Source organism: Bombus terrestris, chromosome 9 (genome assembly GCF_910591885.1).
Source record: "Bombus terrestris chromosome 9, iyBomTerr1.2, whole genome shotgun sequence".
In the NCBI taxonomy this organism is placed as follows: domain Eukaryota; kingdom Metazoa; phylum Arthropoda; class Insecta; order Hymenoptera; family Apidae; genus Bombus; species Bombus terrestris.
Window position 1 is genome coordinate 9780079 of NC_063277.1, and position 20945 is coordinate 9801023.

Genomic DNA, 20945 nt, shown 5'->3' on the forward strand with positions numbered 1-20945 from the left:
ATCAGTTGTTTCCTGTAGCTTCAAAAGATATTAAAATATCAAAAATTACATCATCAGAAATAAAAACCTTCAGAAATCGTTCATTAAAATCCGTTAAAATTATTCCAAGTACAACAAATATTATTTTAGTTGTAAATTTAAATCTCCAAGGTGATGATAATATATTCTTTAATCGTACATTTCAATTAAGTGCTATGTCGAACGATACAAAATTAATAATGGTTATTACAAAATAAATATCCCAAGTAATCATTTATACTGTATGTCATTAATTAAAATTTTTACTTGTTATCAATTTATGAATAATTTACAAAATCTGGTGCAACAGAACTTCCATTAATCTTTTTCAATATACTGTTAATTACTAATTATAGGAGTCAAAATGAATTTCATATCTTGCTTTCTTACGACATTTATATACTTTAATATAGCTAATGATAATATAAATGAATTGAAAGAACATGTTCTTCATTGATTTTGTTATTATTGTTATTGAATAACATAAAACATGAATTTTGAGCGTCATATTACGAATAACACACTGTGGTGTCGCAACTTCTTTTTCAGCAAGCGCGAAAAGAAAGCATCGATATATCGTTATCGATTTGGAAACATTTCATTGAAAAGTTATAATGAAACACGGAAATCGATATGGACCACCAATTTCATGTAACTTTATAGATTGCTATTTGATGTATTAATAGAAATCTGATATTAATTCAATATTGAATTTATGGTTCTATGTATCTTGTACCTATTTACATATCACAGCAAAGCTTTATGATATTCGATCGATTTGAAGTAGCTAAATCTAAAATTTCCAATAGAAAAAGTAATTTCTCCTTCAGCCTGTTCAACTGAATAATTCAATTGCTATTGAATTACTTAATTTATACCTATTTAATCATACTAATATATAATTATAATTATACATATTTCTAATTATTGAACTGAAATTCATGATCACCAATTTTGTCGATATTAGCAGTGCATCTATATTTCTAGTAAAATCCATAATGTGAGAGAATATTTAATTTGGTTTCTTGTAAATATTGTTATGATATATCTAGATATTAAATAAATTAAATGAATACAAATTTAAAGAATTTACCACATCGAAAAATGTTAATTTTTATAGCAATCCTCTACAGAAGAATACTATACATTGTAAAAGTGTCGTTCACAGCAATGTGCACATTTTAATCAAACGAATGTTATTTTGTTTTACGTTATCAAACGATAAATTCATATACTGCATCGGACTACTAAAAGCAAAGGATAAAAGGATAATGGGATAAAAGGGTAAAACAGACATAAAACAGAACCAATTAATTACAATATTTATACCTCTCGGTATTATTTCCAAGCATTAATCATGAACGTCTACTGAAAGAAGAAAATCCTCCATCATTTCCCATTTTTCTCAAAGCACAATTTCTGGGCGTTCCACGATCTCGTTTCAACTTTGCAACGGAGCTTTTAAGTAAAACCTTTCCCTCTTTCTCCGTTCATACGTTATACCGGCTAAGTTTATCGACAAACACTCGGACGCCCTCTTTCCGTGACCGGTTCACAAGCTTTCACGGTGATTCGAATATAATACGTTATAATCCATTCGCCCATTCTGCCCGAAGGGATGGAAACAATCTGATGAATTTGTTAAATAAATCCACAAAGACACCTGAACTCGATGAATAACGGAATCGGCGCACGCATCTCGAGTTGATCAAATCAACTTTCAATGTTTGAACTAACTTCCGTAATGAAGCTCGACTTTTCGAGTATCGCTGTACGCCGATTACTTCCGCGAATTTATCAACATTCACCGGCAACAGTTTCACGGTGACATTCGTCGTGGCGTTAGGGCTCGTACGATGATCGATCTCGTTCGCATTCCATCGGTCGATTTCCTACGGATCGCTGTCTTCTGTTTTCAACGGCATCGTCGTCGCCGCCACGACGAGAATGGAGGAACTCATAGGAACTCTGTGGATACTCGACAACTAGGTAGTTCGTTCAATTATTAAAATAAAGCCCCTTCCATGATTCCGCGGCGACAGAGAAAATGAAGTCTGAAATTCCCGACGATTTCATTCGCGCGGAATTTAGAGGTGAATAGCTCGAACGCGTTAAAAACTTTCGATTCGCCGCATTTTCGCTCGTGAACGTAGCTCCAACACGCGGTGGAAAATCAGTAAATGCTCTGTGATCGCTCCTCGTGAATTTTTTGGTAATTAATGGACGAGAAACGTTTCGATGAAGCGTGTTGGAGAGAGATGTTTTCATTTTATTAATGGAATTTAATTAATTATTGCGGTTGTTATCGTGAGAAATTTCTAAATTCGAATGGATTTTAAAGCAAATTTAGAATAGTTATATTTGGTGTTTTACTAGATTAATAGGAGGTAAATCTGTAAGTTATTATTGTACATCTCCAGAAACAGAGTATTATTTCGATAAATGTATCTATTACAAGCAAATAGCATATCTGAGTAAGTATAGATTTTGGGACGAAATTAAATAATTATGTTGATAATCATCAATTTTCGCTGTACTTCAGTCAATGAAATTCATTAATTCGGCTTCTGAGCGACTCATTTAAATTGCTCTATTCTATAATGATAAAAATGTTGATCGTTTTATTAAAAAGCCAGGAATAAAAAAGTTTATTCTGATAATTGAAATCATAGTCCTTTCTTCTAATTGCATACTAAACTTTTGACAAATACGATAAAATTCATGAAACAGTTTTTATATGAAATTCCTCGTTATTCCTTACAAATACCCACTTTGTTATAGTAGAATTATTATTTTTTAATAGTCGATAATTTGAAGCTACGAATTAAAATTTTTAATTTTTCACAATTTCAAAATTTGACAAAAATCCAACATCACTTTTAAAATAATCGGATACGTGTAGAAATATAACTGTCCAAAGCTCGCGTGAAACCGTGAAAAATGCAAGTATCGAGAGCAAGGTTTGAAAGAACATTTGTCCACCGATATAAACGACAAATACACGACAACGGTGTTGTATCTGTCCTACTCAAATCGTCATCAATAATCCTTCGATGTTTCCAGGTATTGCAAATAACATTACGATCCCCTTTTCTAACTTATCAACAAACCAATATCACTGTTTCAATGGTTGCAAATCACCGTAAGGAACGTTTTCCAAAAAAACACATTGATGATTCTTGTCTCGTGGTTCCTACGTTACACGCTAAACTCGAGCGTGTTAAAATTCCTCTTGCGGCCAGCTTTTTATCGGTGTTATTTTGACAAATCCTACTCCGGTTATCCGGACCCGCGTATGAAAAGATTGCAATTCGTCATCTTGCCCCACTTTCATTTATGTGCTCGCTATGCGCAGCGTGAAAACGGGCATGGATTTACTTTACCTGTATGCATTGTTGGACCGCCGCGAAGAATTCAAACGGAAAAGCGTAAAAAAGAAACACGCGCGCAGAGGAAAAGGAAAGAAAGAGAGGCTTCCCTTTTCCAATAAAAGGAGCGAACGCGTCTACTTTTTGTTACCGTATCGATGCTAAAAGAATTAAGAGTTTTAACGTGTCGGGAGTGTAAACGTAAAATCTCAGTTGCAGGTGTGTTACATGGAGCAAGGTGTGATGTATCGTTGTGGTTTTACGAAAATTTTGCGCGTTATAGACCGCGAGAAATGAAGAGATCATTATACAAGTAAAATGTTCCCTGCTTCGCTTTGCTACGTTCGTGTAGTTAACGTTTTATATTTTGCGCCACTTGAAATTTTTTCTGGCGTGCTTAGCGCAGTTCAGCCCCTCGTATCACTCATTTTTTCTAAAAGTGCTTAACCAGACACTGAAATATCATTTCCGGGAGAAGGTAACAATTTTCTGTAAATTCGCACGTAATCGCGAAACTTTTCCTGCTTATTCTACTGTTTCCCAAATTATCGTTACGGAATCTTCGGACGGTATGATGGAAGATCCGTGGGGAGAGTTCCTCCGTGATTTTTCTTACTTGCTTACCGTAAGTACCGCATTCTTCTCGATGGTTGCTACATGAACGTCTTCCAAGTTTTCTCTATAACGAATTTTCGAATGTAACTAACTGAAATTTTAATTAATTCTTTCACTGGCAAAGACGATTGCAATCGTTCAATTTGAGCTCTCGTTATATACTAGAGAATATTTATACATATCGTAAATATATTTCAAAAGCGAAAAACTATTCGCAAGTTCACGACAAAGTTAATCATCAAATATATCGTTGTTGGTAAAAGGAACGAACTCTAGGAAACAATGGTCAAATTACATATGTGAAATGTATGTGCGATAATAACAATTTAATAATTCATTATATACATTGTAGTACTTACAAGAACATGATCAGAACTGTGAATTCTTGAATGAGTTGACTGTATGTCTATTGGATGCTTCACGTCGATGGTTAAACAATCTCAAAAAGATTTGAGTGAAATTATGTTCCTGGTGCAACAATTTCTTATGTTTCAAATGTTTTTATTACATATTCCAACCACAAAATAGTACAGATATGCAAAATTACTATAATAAATAAATGTAATAAAGAGTGTAGCAAAATAAATTGTAAAAATTTAATATTAGAAAGAAACATAATATTAATATTAAAAGAATTTATCAAGATATAAAATCATTTACTAATTTCTCAAAGAAAACAAAAGGTCATGTAAACCCTTTTGTGGCTATTTTACCATTAACCTAAATCATCGAATCGACATAGAGCTAACTCATTGAAGATTTCGCAGTTCTTGCCATCTCCTTGTTGGTATAAATACACTAATATCGATATAATAAAGGAAGTTGAAAAAAGATCGTAGCACGAAAGCGGAACCACGGAGAGGAAATCACGATAATTTCATGAGAAATTAAAAAAACTTCTTATTGACCAAGAAGAATCATGCTCATTGAAATTTACTTATTCATTGCAACATAATGTACCATTTTATTCTGTAAATACATCAACAAGTATCCTACGAATATCTTTATAATTAAAATCATGATGAATTCGAGGATTTACTTTTATTTCAATTCAAAAGAACGATAACTTTTCTTTTCATTCTCTAGAACCGCGCATAAATTCGTCGTGACAGGATTCATAAAAATATTTCACTGCAACAGGGAGGAACGAGAGAACGCATGCTTTCCTTCGATTAACTCTCTTGCACGGAATTGCCAGGTTCGTTGTGAGACGAGTTTTGAGTTTACTATCATCTTATGCGTAATAAGTAGAGGAAGACGATAACACAGGTGTTCGTTCTCGAGTCATGATTATACGTGCGAGGGCAGACGAGACGTTTTATCCTTATTCTCGATTCGACCTGATATGAAATGAACGTAGATACATTAATTAATTAACTCGCAAATATACGTAGCTCGACTGGAATTTTCTCTGGTTTAATATTTTCCATGTGATAATGCACCATTGTTCACTTATGTGTCGTATATATTACAGTTACTTTATCGCCTGTTACACAAATGTAAAATTAGATATTATATATTACTGCTTATATTATTTATTAATCGTAACCAAATTATTGAATGACAAATTGGTTATTTCAGTGGAATTTAATGTTGTAAAGGTATTTTAAATAGGCTTTTTAATTTTGTTGCTGTCTGATATGTAAAAATGGAAATCAAAAATCAATGGATAACTCGTCGAAACAATTATTAAAAATATATACACATATCGTAAGGTATTGTAGAAATAAGATGATAAACCAGAGAGTGCTAATCGATGTTAAAACGTTTGTCATTTCTTTTGAATACTTTTCATTCGGATCATACATTATTAATATATTATTTTTTAATTCTTAATTTTATACTCTAGTTTTTAAATAATTAAATTGATAATTCTCACGTAATTATATAATATAGGTAATTAAGGGTATGTTTTTTTATACGGTGATTTACATTTTTACTTCATATCATCTCGTTTTCTACCATTATTTAATTTAGAGTTTACCCGTAAAAATTAATCGTATTTAAAATTCCGTAAAAAATCCATATTACCCGTATTTTATAAAATAATTAAATACGTTCAATCTTTAGTTAAATTAAAATGGTTTTTTTCTTTTCTGTTGATAATCATATGAGGTTTAGAGTTTGCTTAATGAATTTTAATCACGATAGGTCTTTGTATAGATGTATATCCATTTATATCCACATAATATTATCTGGAAGTTTATTTTTATAACCGATGGAAATCTTTTGTTTAAGTAACGAAATGGTGAATCGTCTGTCGTATGCATAATAAAAGAGTTTTTCAATCTGTGATCTTTCGAAAGATTACTTTTTGATGGAGAGAGAAGTTTGAAATGGAAAATTAATATGTGGAAATTATTATACATTCAAATACGAAACGATCAAGCACTATTTATCAAATAGTAATTTCAAGATTAAAATACTACATATTTACATAATTACAATATATACAAAAATCATTTATTAACGTCTCCTTATAAGAAAAGGTGTACTATTTTGTAATTCATACAATACTAAATTAGCAATAGAACACATCATCCTGCACACAATGATAGGAATTATGTTCTTCATACAGAATCCAACAATTCCATATAAAATTTATCATAAAGAACAATTTAAAACATAACAAATCAATACAAGTGTTATTAATCGCTTAAAATATTTGAAGGTACATAATAATTTATAGTTCCATGTAACTTGCTATTCTTTCATGTCGTTAATAATCCATACAAATAGTTAGTGCAATTATAAATAATGGAAGATTAGAAAAAAAACATCGGTGCAGAAGTTGGCCTGAATTTCGAAAAAAGTTATCTTGCTTCAATGGCCTTTAAAAAACTTTTCAAACAGATCGATTTTATTCAGCATAAATATTTCCATCTACAATTTCTTTATATTGTCTATCATCATCTGTCTATTACTGTACATTTACATTTGCGATACTTGTGTTAAATGTTTTACTACCGTACAATAAAATGAATAATAAGCTTGTTATCTATTCATTACTTGGCAATTAATCTATAACGCTACTAATTACTTTCATAAGTGTCAACGTATTAACATTATCTAATAATTTCACGGTTAAATATTCATAATTCATAATGCACACTGTATATATGTGTGTGTGTATTATGGATAAGACATAATAATAACACAGTTACTACGTTAATACGTGTATTTACATACTTGTAAATATAAGTCAATCATTGCGTATCAGACACAAAATCCTCTATAAATTCTTTATTGAAGTAGAAATCATTATAAGGAGAAATTCTTGAAATTATTTCTTTACCTTTATGTCGCACGAAAGTTTTAATTTTCGTCTTTCTCCTATCGATTCCTTAGGAGTTCTATGATTTGGAAATATATATTTTTCTATACATACACGATACAACTATTTTCACCCGGTAGTAAATTAATCATTAATTTCTGTCCTGGGTTTATAGTTTAAATATATTTACGCTTACTTTAGGAAAATTCCTTTATTCTTGGAACTTGAAAGCATTTACAAACGTCTGCATTAGAAATATTGATATGTGGCATAAAAAATAATACTTACTAAAAAATGAAGAATATTATCTCCACCAGAACTCACCAGATTCCAATTGTTCGCCGCATAATCATCTCGACAAATCTAAAAGTTTAAACGATTGACTTGCAAACATTTTCGACTTAGGTTTTCTAATAATAATAAAAAAAATCAAATCACTCATTTAAGATCCATCAATTTTGATTTACAATAAGGAGACCAAGAAACATCGAGAATAAACAATTCATTCCGAGATACCACTTATCGTTGGAGAAACGTTGGACGAAAAAAAGGTTTCTGATAAGCCGAAAGAGCCGAAGGAAGGCGCGGCTGTCCCCGGCCTAGGGCTGTTAAAGGGATCACTTTTCAGGAAACGGGAACACGGGAAAGCCTGTGATACGTGCTCGTAGCAGGGGGCTATAGCATCTTCGAAGGGCTGAGAGTTCACTGTTCAGTCTTGCACCGGGCCATTGTAGGAGCAACGAACCGGCCAACCGGGGGCAAAGACGCCAGGCGCCTACTTGCTGCCACGATCTCACCAATCATTTGCGCATTCAAGCAGCTACACGGGAACTCAGTGGTTCTCCGGCCTCTCTCGCATGACCGACCTAATTCACCCACCGGTGGATCCGGCGATATTATTATTTCGGGTCCGTCGCCGGAACGACGGATCGACGCTTCGGGGTATGTATTCATAGGCTTGGTTTTCCTTCGCGTTGAGAGGTTCTGGATAATGGAGGGTTGAAGAATGTTGCTCGACTTACGCGCTCGACCATACTTACGATATTTTGTGGTAATTGTTATATTCATCCAAGCTGATTATATTTCCTATTATTTATCTTAATAAAATTATGTGTAGAATTAGCTACGATGAATTTACGAATGTTGCTCGATTTACACATTCGACGTTGTACAAGTTTCTGTGGTAGTTGTCATATTCATACAAATTGATTGTATTTATTATTATTTATTTTAATAAAATTATATGTAGAATTAGCTACGATGAATTTAGGAATGTTGCTCGTCTTACACGTTCAGTGCTGTACAAGTTTCTGTGGTAGTTATGATATTCATACAAATTGATTGTATTTATTATTATTTATTTTAATAAAATTATATATGTAGAATTAGCTACGATGAATTTAGGAATGTTGCTCGTCTTACACGTTCGACGTTGTACAAGTTTCTGTGGTAGTTGTTATATTCATATAAATGGATTGTATTTCCTATTATTTATTTGAATAAAATTATATGTAGATTAACTACGGTGAATTTAGGAAACAAAAGTTTGAGAACATTACTGGACGTAGGTGTCCAATTCTGTACGAACGCTTTGGTGATCTTTGCAAAGTATATGTTCACAGAAAATATTTTGTAATTTCTACATACATTTTTGCATCGTTTTTAAATTTGACCAATACAACCACAATAGTTAAACGTCGCTGTTAGTTTTAATGAAGTTTCAAAATGTTTCGTATAATTCATGAAAGGTTTTTATGATTTTTTGAATACTTCCGTGAGTATTGTATGTAGTATTAGTTAAGATGAATTTCGTTACGGTTTCTGAAAGTTTTGTCTTAAAAATTAGGGAACTCTGTGTTGTAGTGTAGAGGCAGTAAAGCACGTTCGTGACCTGAATTCGTTTTTGGTCTCCTTATACAGATTGTGAACTGAAATTAGGTCGTCTGTATCACAAACTTTGGATAGTCAATTCTAAGTTCCTAAACAGTGATCGTGTAGTTGTATCGTGCTTTTTGATTCGTACATGTGCGAAGATGAAAATTCAGTATCTAGGTTTGCAGTAGTAGAAAAGATTAATATCGTTAACACGGATTATTCACTTTTTTCGGGCTTTAACTTATTTTAATGAGCAAACGTTCCTGTGATCCTATATTTGAGACTTTTTCTGCAAATACTGCTTTAAAATGGCTTTTCATAATTGATTGAGAGGTGGTAATGAAGGTAAAAAGTATGATAGATTAGTTGAGCAAAGTAGATTGTCTGGTTAGTTCTCGCACACCGTTAAACGTATTTACATTTTACAGTCCTGGATGGATAGGTTATCGAGTCTGTTTTATACTAGTCGTAAGACCTTCTGCAAATTACAATCGAAGCGAACCAGAATCATGTGAAATGAATATTTCTTAGATTAAGACAAATGAAAGATATTAAATGTAAAATGTGGATATCGGATCGGGAAATTTACTGTAGATTTGCCTGCAATATATCTCGGATGAAATTTCAGATTAAAAAATAATTAGCATTGACAAAAGTATTATCGTTTTAAAGTTTACCTTGATTTCTTTTTATCAAACATTTAAAATCACAACGGAGACTTTTATTTCTGTAAAACGTAAATATAATCATAAAAGTGAAAGTGTAAAGTACGCAGATTGATATTGCAAACTCTATGGGCGGAATTAATGGAGAATCTGCAAGGAATAAAGTTTACGTCAATTTTTCACGAGTTAGTTGTTTAACCGACACTGGCTTTCTCCATAATTGTGCAGCATAGAATAACTATCTCGCATAACGTTTACCTTAGAACCCCATTTACAGATGCTCCGATAACACAGCCTGACAAAGTTTTTCGCCATAAATCAATTACTTTTATTCGCATTAAAGTACCACCTATAAGGTTTCTCGAAAAGTTTCCGCCGCGTGAAACTTTTGTCTCGGTCTCCTGTGGAAACCTTCGAAACCACATAAATTTCGTCGATAGCAACACCACAACCGAGCGTAATTTACAAGCTATATCCGATATCAATAATCGATGCTTTCGAGTGTCGCGTTCTTGAATTACAAATACAATGGTCAATCAATAAACAATAATAAAGCGATATAAAGGCAAAGGGGAGAAAGTCAGAGTGAGTGGACTTGCAAGCTTATTTAAATATCGATGATATCGGTTCGATTGAACTGTACAAGTGGCCACTTCGAGGTAATTAAATTAATCAATTATATCCGATACCTTTGAGACTAAGGGCCCGTCGCAAACAAATAGAAACTCATGTTCTCGAGTAATAAACTCCTGGCTGGAGATGTCCACAGACATTCTTGTATCTCTCTAAATATCAAAAGCCAATATTGGCGAGCTGCCTTCGTTCGACTTGCATTCGTTTTTCCACGGCGACAGCTTTTGTGTTTGAACAACGCCAGCCGATTCTTCTGCCCGGAAAAACTGATAACAAAAGTTAATTGACAATACGATATAACACAAAAGACCAAGTGCTCGGATACAGGTTGAAAAGGTTCGTAAGAATCGTGGAATATAAAACGCTTTATGCCCGCAACTCTCTTAAGTACGGGAATTCATAACGTCGATAACTCTTATTTTACGTATGCATCAAATGATAAAAAAAAAAAAAAAAAAAAAAAAAAAGGGAGAAAGAAAAAGAAATAGAACATTGCCATCCAGTTATACTTGCAACTGGAAAAATGGTATTTCTCCGATTTCAAATAGATAAAATGTGTTTGTATCATGACAGAAATTACAGCAGAAACGTAATGGCATTTGCGAACATGATCTTTGGAATACGTAACATTTGTACAATTTAATAATTAATATATTGAATTCTATGTTAAATTTAATACATAATGAAATAAATTTTACTATTGTATGTACGTACATGCTCGTACAAAACTTAAACCATGCACGTAATAGAATAGTTGACTATAATTATTGAATACAAACAAGTGTACGTACGACACCCCGCCATTCAATATGAACGCATTACATTTTCGGATATACAATTCGATAGACTTGTTCCAGAATTGCGATATCACGGTAGAACGGTTGTGTTTCGATGTCGATATCGAAGTTGCAGAGCTTCTTCGAACGCCGTGCTATAATTTTGAGACTCTGCAACTATGCTATCTTCGCTACAAGTTTATGCAAATAAATCATGCTGAATAGGAGGAGTTATGTCATTCGTTAAACAAGACTGAGCATTTATGCAACGAAGGCTCTGAATGGCATTGTTTTTGAAGGGAAAACGGGAATAATTAAACTCTGGCAGTTTAATTATGTTTCAGTAAAAGATAAAAATGAAGTTGTATATAAATGACGTATACATAATCAAAGTAATATTTTTAATTGACAATTTAATTTATATTATTCCATTCGATGAATGAAGAAAAAGATCTTTCGTCGATGCAGGTAATGTGCCATTTAAATGGGTTTCATTTTCGACGTTCACTCTTGTCCTTAATAAACTTTCAAATACAGTTATTCGTAATTTCTATGTTTTTTTTTTAATGTAAGTTTAATGTCGCATCTTATTATTGCAAATATGTTAGCATTCGGAAGATATTAAATCAGTTACGTGTATCGCTGTATAAGCACTACTTATAAATATCTTTATAAATCAAGAGAAAAATTTGCGTACCTATTCGTTTTCTAAATGTACAGTAATATCTTATCTTCGTCGTGCATTTTTTTATTTAAAATATTCTTAACATAATCCTTGTATATTCGTTCTTCATATATCAACATTGCCCCAGAGAATTGATCTATACTGCAGCTTGAACTTGATCTTGTTAGGGTAAATAATCAGTTTATATAATCAACGCTGTTTTCTGAAGCTGCTTTGCAGTTTGGCTTCTAAAGTCTCTGCATGCGATATTCATGAACGTCGAGTTACGTTCTCGGTACGTTTCAATTCTTAAATCGCGGACCGGATACATAAGTAAACGGCATAACTCTGAGCTGTGTGTCTGTGTGTATGTGTGTATGATATCACGCAGTCATCCGGTGAAAACGATAAATGAACTCGTGCAACCTGGTCGCGAGACGAAAGACGAATGATAATAAAAGGGTAAAAGATGAGGGTGGGAAGGAAAAGAAGAGGGACCAGGTTGCACGAAAGACAGGATGGGAAAATAGTAGTCCGTAATTTTCGAAGGAGAAAGATCGGTCAAAGAGTTCTCTAGCCTCTGTTCTTCCGTAACTACGAAAAGCACGGTGATAGGGTCGTGAATCGAGTGAGTTGGACTTGATGACACACGACTCGCTGCTACAGACTTTTAGACCGTTCGTTCCTCCATTCCCCTGCGAATTGAATCGAGAACAGAATTCGAAAATCGTCTCTGCTTTTGTCTCTTTCCCTTGCGCTTGCCTCCTTTTTACCACTAGTCGTCTTGTCTTTGCCTCTTCTGTGTTTCGATGTTTCTAACGACAACAGTTCCCCAATCGCTAGCGTTTGAACTTTTTAAATGTTTACATAAGTCCTATGAACATATCCTTTGAATAAACTAGCGATCTCATTGAACAATAGCTCATAATATAAATTTTTATTCAATGTGAAAGTATACGTATGCCCTGAGGATATTCAATATCGCTTTTCTCGAATATGAAATATTCGTATATTGCATAAATATACGTAGGTAACTCTTTCGATTATGCGAAGCTAGTAAAATCATACAATAATAGTTACTTGAACCAACCATAAATTAAATTCAACAGCTATTTATTCTTGTGTATAAGAAACATTGTAATTTAAACTAGCATTATCGAATTGGACGATAAGTATATTCGTCTTCGGTAAAATTGTTTCTAATTATAATGAATTATGTTTTATAAGTGAATCGTAGAGAAAGATGTATCTTCATTTTCAATAATTGACGAAAAGAAATTATTTCCTACAGGCCAAGGAACATTTTGAAAGAATTAATCTAATCATTGAACAGTTCACGAACATGATTTCATATGCCCAATCCACTAAAAGACTGGGAAAATCTGGCAGTCGAGATTCTCGAGCATTTTAGACGGAGGAATATTTTCTGAGAAACAACGGAACGACGGGTGTCCTATCACGTATTTCTCCCTGAAGATAGTTTCCTCTCGAAAATACTGAATGTACCTCTTAAGAAGCACCCTGTACCCTTTACACGTAGCCGATGCGGCAGATCCGCTCGCGTGTACGTGTGCACCGCTCGAAGGAGAAAGAAAGGGACAGACAGACACGTTACGTTCGATGCGAACTCGTCAAAGTGCCAAATCCCCGCGGGTACAGAAGCTGCGGGGTTAGAGAAAGAGAGAAATGGAGAGTCGTGTGTGCCATGGTCTCGTAGATTCGATCAATGGGGAACAACGCGACGTCGGTTCGCCGCTTCATCGACGACGCGATCGAGCTTCGTTTCTCATCCCCTTTTGAGCCCCTCACCACCCTCCTGTCACTCTCTACCTTGTTTCTTCGTACGTTCGATCTTCCCTCCCCCGTCGGCCACTCTCGACACTCGCTCAAACTGTCAATCTTCCTGCAACGATCTAGAAAAGGCTTCCTTTGAGAGGAACCGACTCGTCGAAGCACTTGGAAACGACGTACCAACCATTACATGCATACGTGTCGTCTACTTAGTCGCTAATGTATACGGTCGAGTCGAAAATCAGCGAAATTCCAAAGGTCAACGAGAAAACTATGGAGACAGTCTGCCTGGTATATAATTTTAGCACCCTTGATAAATCTTCGCCTCTACCCCGGTTCTTTGATATGAATAGAATGGTAGAGACCGAGATAGGTTAGGTCGCCCTACAGATCTCAGAACCCTCTCTGATAAATTATTCCTGTTTTCAGTTACTGGTTGCACGAACGAATTATTCAACCTGGAGTTAAGTAGTGTTAAGTGTATATAACGATTCATATGAACACATTCGTTCTCGTGATTTGTGCTACGTATTAATTTTAATGGAAACCGTGCTAGATAAATTTCCTTGGTTCGAAGCGAATCTTCCAGTGGGTTCGTTTTCCCTTTAAATAGGGTCAAATACTGGTTGTTTTTAAATAAATTTACTGCATCAAGTAATATATTCGCAAAGAAAACGTATAAATTCTACTGATACCGAATGTAGATCTTAACGACATTGATGTGATAGTTTTGATTATCAAATGTTCATGAAGGTAGGGGTTAGTTTGTTTTATAGTCGCATCACGTTTTGTCATCGTTTTAATATTTTACTTGTTAAGAATTTGTTAATTGGCCATTAACAAACCTTGATTCTACTGTAATTATTACTCGATCGTTACTTTGTATTTCCTTAAATCATGACCGATTCTCTAAATATTTAATTTCACTTAAAATAAATCACTTCCACGCATAATGCCCACGAATTAGGCAAAATGAACGACAAAATATCATAAGATAGACATTTCCAGAAATAACTACCTAAAAAACAAACATCGCCTAAACGACTACTAACAACTCTTGATTCCTTCGTAATAACCAGGCTGCCACATTCCGGTTCCTCCTGGCTCTATGACCGTCCATCCACGCGTCTATCTGGTCATTCGGCTGACTTTTCCTTTTTTCGCGTTCTGATCTCCCGGCATCGTTGTCGAATGAATTCAGAGCGGCTGAATTCCTGGAACCACGAGGTGAGGCTGGCCTGTAGCGCGGAGGAGGGTGGAAATCGTTTCGCATTGTCTGCAAGGCTGGATCCCTTCTTCTATCGTTATCCGACCGTGGCACCGAAACGCTGCTGTCCTCTAACCTCGAAAAGACCGACCCGGTTTTCCATCGGTGGCAACCGACGCTCTAATTGCGACGATCCTCCCGGCGGACCGGACGACAGACCACCACAGGGAAAATCTACTTGTACCCGGCCAAACGGTGAATCGTACCTCATCCCCTTTTTCTTCGTTCCAAACCTCCTCTCAGAACTAATTTCCTATTGTGCAGGAAAAAAATTTGTTTTAGCCAGCTTCAGCTTCTTTCGCTGCCTTCTTTTCCTCGCTTCCTCGGCTAGTTTGCTCGTGTTTACCACGATTTTGTTCGAGGTTCGTTCTCTTTCCTGTTTTCATTAGGATCTTGATTTCTGGTAAGGTTCACTAGGCATTAAAAGATCGAGGTGAAGTTTGATTAGGATTTATTGTAGAGATTTGTGGCTCAGATGATTTAGTATGCGTTTGTGGTTCGGCATAATTGGTTAAATGATGATCGATATTGATATTAGTAATACGTAATGTATTAATAATGTATTGGTAGATGTAGTTCACGAAAAGGGAATACAATTTCATGGAAGAAGTTAATGTGAAATCCAGAAATATTTATTTGTTCTCTTATGAATTTTTAATTAATTAATTAATTTATTTTTAAATAGGTTTTTGAAATATTCATTTATTGTCACATGCTCGTGAAATATAGCTCGAAGAACAAACGTGGAAAGTTTTTAAGAAGGAGTCAGTGTTCTAAATTGTTCGCGCGTACATTAAAAATTTCCCTACATTTGTCGACCTCTTAACAATGGTTCCCAGGTGCAAAGGATTAAGACCTCGTCCATACCAAAGAATACCACGTTTAGAAGTACGGAAACTTCTTTTATCCATTTATTTGCCTCGCACTGCGGTTACTGTATTTTTTCTGCTAAACACAACGACGGACACAAACACAGAGGATTGAAAAATATTAACGCGAACTTTGTTAAACAGTCTGCGCTTCTAATGGATTAAAAATACATTTTTTTAATATAACAGAATATGTCATGTGTACGACCTTCGCAAAATGTTACAAGATTATAAATAGGTTATGGATGATTTATGGACAATTGAAAGATATGAAACTACGCAAAATGTGGAAATGTATGAAATATTTAGAGTAATCATTCTATCATTTAGTAAATGAAACAAACTGAAAATATAACTAATAGAAATTTGCGTTTGTATGAAAATGTTCGAAAAAAGGTTAATTTTAAAAATATCCTGTAAATCTGGAACTATTAAATGTATTCATTATATGTGAAATCATATTTGAAAGTATTATGTTTTTTATTCATGAAATAAAATCATTTAAATCTGCGATATAACCACGTGAAAACGTTTCTGAAGAATAATAATGCAATTGAAAGTTGAATCGCTTGACTGCAGCGAAGTGCTTTTCAATGCACGGAAATAGAAACATTAAAATATTTTAAAATGGAGAATATAATATTTGGCCGATTTTTGTTACCATTGTTGTGCTTCATATGAAACCTATTGTTAAACACACATAAAATTCTATATAGATAAATGCAGTCGTTTGAAACATTAAAAAAATTTTCCACTTTATGGGAATAAGTTGCAGACCGTGTTAATTTGCGTGCAGATGCTTGACGCTTCTTATAATTTTTGTCACAGGGCCGAACCGGGAATCTGGGTCGACGAATGGATCATTGAAAAAGTTGGAAATGACGTCGATGTCGCGTCAGAAAGGCTGGAAATTCTCGTTTATATGAAAACTGATTCGCAGCAGTGGGGGTGAGTCAACATCAGGTCACATGGAAAGCAGCTGGCCGAAATATTCTGCAACTATCAAACGGTTTACAGTTTACGTAATTTCATGAACAGCTCCTGTTAAAATTTTCATTTCGCTCGCGTACTATGGACGGTAGGAACGCCAAAACGCTTCAAAATCCATCGAACGATATCGCAGAAAATTCATAAGAAATTTAAAAATATTACCAGTCAAAATAGTAGACGTATCGAAGTGGATGAAAATATAGCAATATATTATTCCTTCTTTATCTTGGTGCCATTACGTTTGAGTTCATTATCATTAACAAACTTCTGAAAAATAGTAGCAAAACCACGTGCACTGACTGCAAAAAGTATTTGCACATCATTGTGCATTGTTACATACTAATTAATTAAGTCTAAGTATATCAAATTTTTGTACCTATTAGTAGTACTTTTGTATGATTAAAAAAATTTGATATTATGAAAATGAAAAGTAGAATGTGATAAAAAGTAAACTATGCATAAAAGTCACAAAGCAACATGGTATAATTCTACGATGACACAAAGAAATTAGTATTTTTCACGTTATTAATATCGACGAATCCCTCAAGGCGTCAGATTCGTCAGAGAAAACACACTACCTCAGTATCAGAGGGAACTTTAATCCATTATCATAAAATATAGCCATAATTACCTCTTAATTATGTTTCCCCAGAGGGAAAACCGATAAAGCGACCGGTCGGTCTGTCTTTGCTTAAAATTGCTGAAAGGACAGAACTCGTGAGTTGAACGAAAAAGACGGGGAAGACGAATTGATAAGATTTTACGTTAATACAACTTTCCTTTTTCGAAATATCCCGCGAGACAGCCTATAGACTTCCTATATTTAATCTGGTCTTATCGTTGCGCAAAGTGAAGCCGATTATGCCGTTGAGATATCGTCTCATTGCTTCAGATGGATATGGATAATTGCGGCTTCCATCGAGTCATTCTTTTCTCCGGAAAAGCCCAGCCCATCGACTCGCCTGTGCTAACTTACAGTGAAACTTATGCTTTACAGTGACCTCGTCGTAGCTCTTTTGATCCGGTCCAACCTTCCTAATTCATCTGTCTCCTCTGTGAGCCAGAATATTCGGAAACGTTGGAAAAGAACGATCAAGTAGGGCTAAGGTCAAGCGTCTCGAAAGTTTAGCCACGGAAAAAGGATATCGAGTATACTCGACCGCATTGTGACGTTCGAGTGTCGTTCGAATTAGTCTGTTGACAATTTGATAGTGGAAACGTTGTTGCGTGTTACACGGTACTTATTCTGTCGTCGATGTTTATGGTGGTTTGACGTTGAAACGTGAAAGTGAGATTGAAAATATGAAGTTGTAATTTTTCGAAAATAGTGCATTGCTATTTACTGTGCAAGGTGATTCATGGAACTGTAATGAAATTACCTGTCACATGATTAACGATATTGAAATATGAAAGATACAATTTTCTTCTTTTGAAGTGCAAATATACGTGTCTTGAATGTATTATAATTGTTAAATTAAAATTTTTTAATAGCGAATGTGGAAAACTGAAATATAATTCTTCTATACTCTGTGTGATTTTATTTAATTAATTTTAAAGTAGTTTCATATTTATTTCAATATAATACTTCTATGTTATGTTTTTGGATTCATTGATAAACCAAATCGAATTAAAATTATTAAATTTTACTTTGAATGTTCGGTATAATTGATCCATGAATAAATAGTTCATAAGAAAAATCTTGATAACTGATGACATTGTAGACAACATAAAAGATGACATAAAAGAAATCCAATTCGTTATTTTTTATTTCATATTCATAAAAATATCTTTAACAGATCGTAGCAATTTTAGTGGCAAAATAAAGACAGAAATATTGCTGACATTTAAAAATACTTTCTTTGAAATCTGTATCGTGTTCTTTGCAAAACAGCGGCGTGATTCCCTTTCAAGTTTCAGATCCGAAATAATACGTACAATTTGATCGCCTTTGGTGGTCTTCTAAAGGAGCATAGGGTTCTTCGATCGTGTGTAGGGCAGTTTTATTACTACAAAAGGAGTTCAGAGGCAACAAACTGTTTACGTACGGGTCCTAACCCGATAGTACCTAGTGGTCAACTTCCTGTCAAGGATACTGTCTTCAATGTCTTAGATTTATGACGTGTGTATATATAGCGTTACAAAGTTTGCAATGTCCTTTCGTTACGCCAAAGTCACGTAATCCAGATGGTTTCAATACTTGATCTGAATAGTTGTAACTTTCTGAACAACGTAGTTTTACAGAGTTATTCCTTAATATTTAAGATAATTTCAAAATTATTTGTTAACCAGTTTACTTTATTTTAGTTTTTTTATAAATCAATACAAGGACCATTTTGGTATATTTTCCTTTTTATAAAAACTTGTGTATAGAGATATCCTCTAAGAAAAATATCTACATTAACGTAGAAACATTTCTTCATATAATTCACAAAATAAAATAAAATATAGTCGAACCTGTATAGCTAGAAGATCTCCATAAGACTACAAATTTGTTCATTGCCTGTTGCTCCGCTGCGGAAACCTCTAGAAATCTAAGATATTGGAAATAAAACTTACTTTTACTCGAATTATTTCACACACGTCCAAGTGTATTATTTTACCTCTGTAACTCGAATGTAGAATAGCCGGACTTCGACATATCGAAGTTTTCCTCTATAAGTCGAACTTCTATCGCCGCTGCCTCTGCAAATCGAAGTGCACCTATAGCTACGCTACGTGTCACAAGATGTGAGAAACCAATCATTTGATATTGTCTCCTCTTTTCCAAATTTTGGGATTGTCTCAAATAACGTAAGACGACACAAGCCATATTCCTTTGGTCCTTCGACTACAACATCCACGTGCAGATCCATAGAAGCCAATCGCTTTCTGTCAGTCGAACACATAATTATCATTATCTCTCGCGCCTTTATCTTTTTGCATTTATGTACGTTGAATAAAATGAGTTCTAAAAGGAAGTTTAACAAACACTTTCTGAAAAGGTGAATGTAATTGTGCCTTTGTATAAACTATGTGTATGTCGAATATTCTTTTGGTGAATCTCTCTTACTCGAAAATTTCGTTAAGTCGAAACGGCTATTAACTCAAAGATTTGTGCTGCTCCCTCGCGGTTCCAGTAATAAAATTATAAAAATAGTAAAGTGATACGTTCGATACTTTGAAATCACCGATTAAACACCTGCTTCCGCAATTTAAACAATCAAACCTACTCACAACCAGAATGTAATTTAACCCTCGAAACTCTTGTCAACCATAAGAAAACATCAAATGAACATCGCTATCTCAGTCGAGCAGAGACGCTCTGACTCCTTCAGTATCAATAGATATTTCAAGTTCCTTTAATAACGCTCAAATTCATCGCATTCGAAGATATATACAGATGCTTTACTGTCTAAAGTAACCGGCAGGACTTCTTTCCCTATTGACTCGTCGAGGATTAGAGAAAGTTGATCGAGTGAGTTCGGAGAAGGGGGTAGGGCAGAGAATCCTTGCCACTTTCTGATGCAGGGAAGCAAAAGAGTCGAAAGTTAATTCGTCGATGGATGGCTTCGAAATGGTTATGTAGTTAATAACGAGAGGGAGGGGGACGCGAAAGCGAAAGTCAGAGAGATTCTTTCAAAACGGTAGATCGATGAAGTACAACGACCACGCCTGAAGGGCGAGGGCAGAGTGAAAAAAGGGAAAGATAGAGAGAGAGCATTATAGGTTAGTACGCAAACGGCCAACTATAGTCATCCGACTTTACGAGCGATCGTAAATACCGCTCAGAAGCCCCGGTTTGATGGAAAATTCCTTCGGGATAGGCAGAGCTTCATCGCGTTGCTAATGTTACTCGATTGTGGGGTCTCTACTACCTACGTTTGGATATAGGAGAGGCTGATTCAGGAACACGTATCCCTAGTCCGCGATTCGACGTGGCGTTGGCCAACTTCTGACGACCTATTGTCAAGCTGAAGAGGAAACCGAAGTCGCGAACTTCGGAAGATTGAATTCTTACTCGGACTAAATCTAATTTTTACCAGCTACCGACGCGAACTCTGTGTCCGAGACTAAATCAGTAGAGAAGCTTCGCACTCTTTTTCTAGATAGGCGAGTTCTCTCGTCAAGATCCGAGAGTCTGAAGCACGTGGAGTAACCCCT

The 20945-nt window shown here is 34.8% G+C and overlaps 1 long non-coding RNA gene across 1 annotated transcript in view; it reads left to right on the plus strand.

The window, feature by feature from the left end:
* The window catches only part of LOC110119566, a 119503-nt gene that overhangs the window by 56057 nt on the left and 42501 nt on the right, over positions 1-20945 (plus strand). Inside the window, exon 4 of the long non-coding RNA XR_002308039.2 lies at positions 16644-16763. This is a non-coding gene — a long non-coding RNA (uncharacterized LOC110119566). The remainder of the gene's footprint in view (positions 1-16643; positions 16764-20945) is intronic.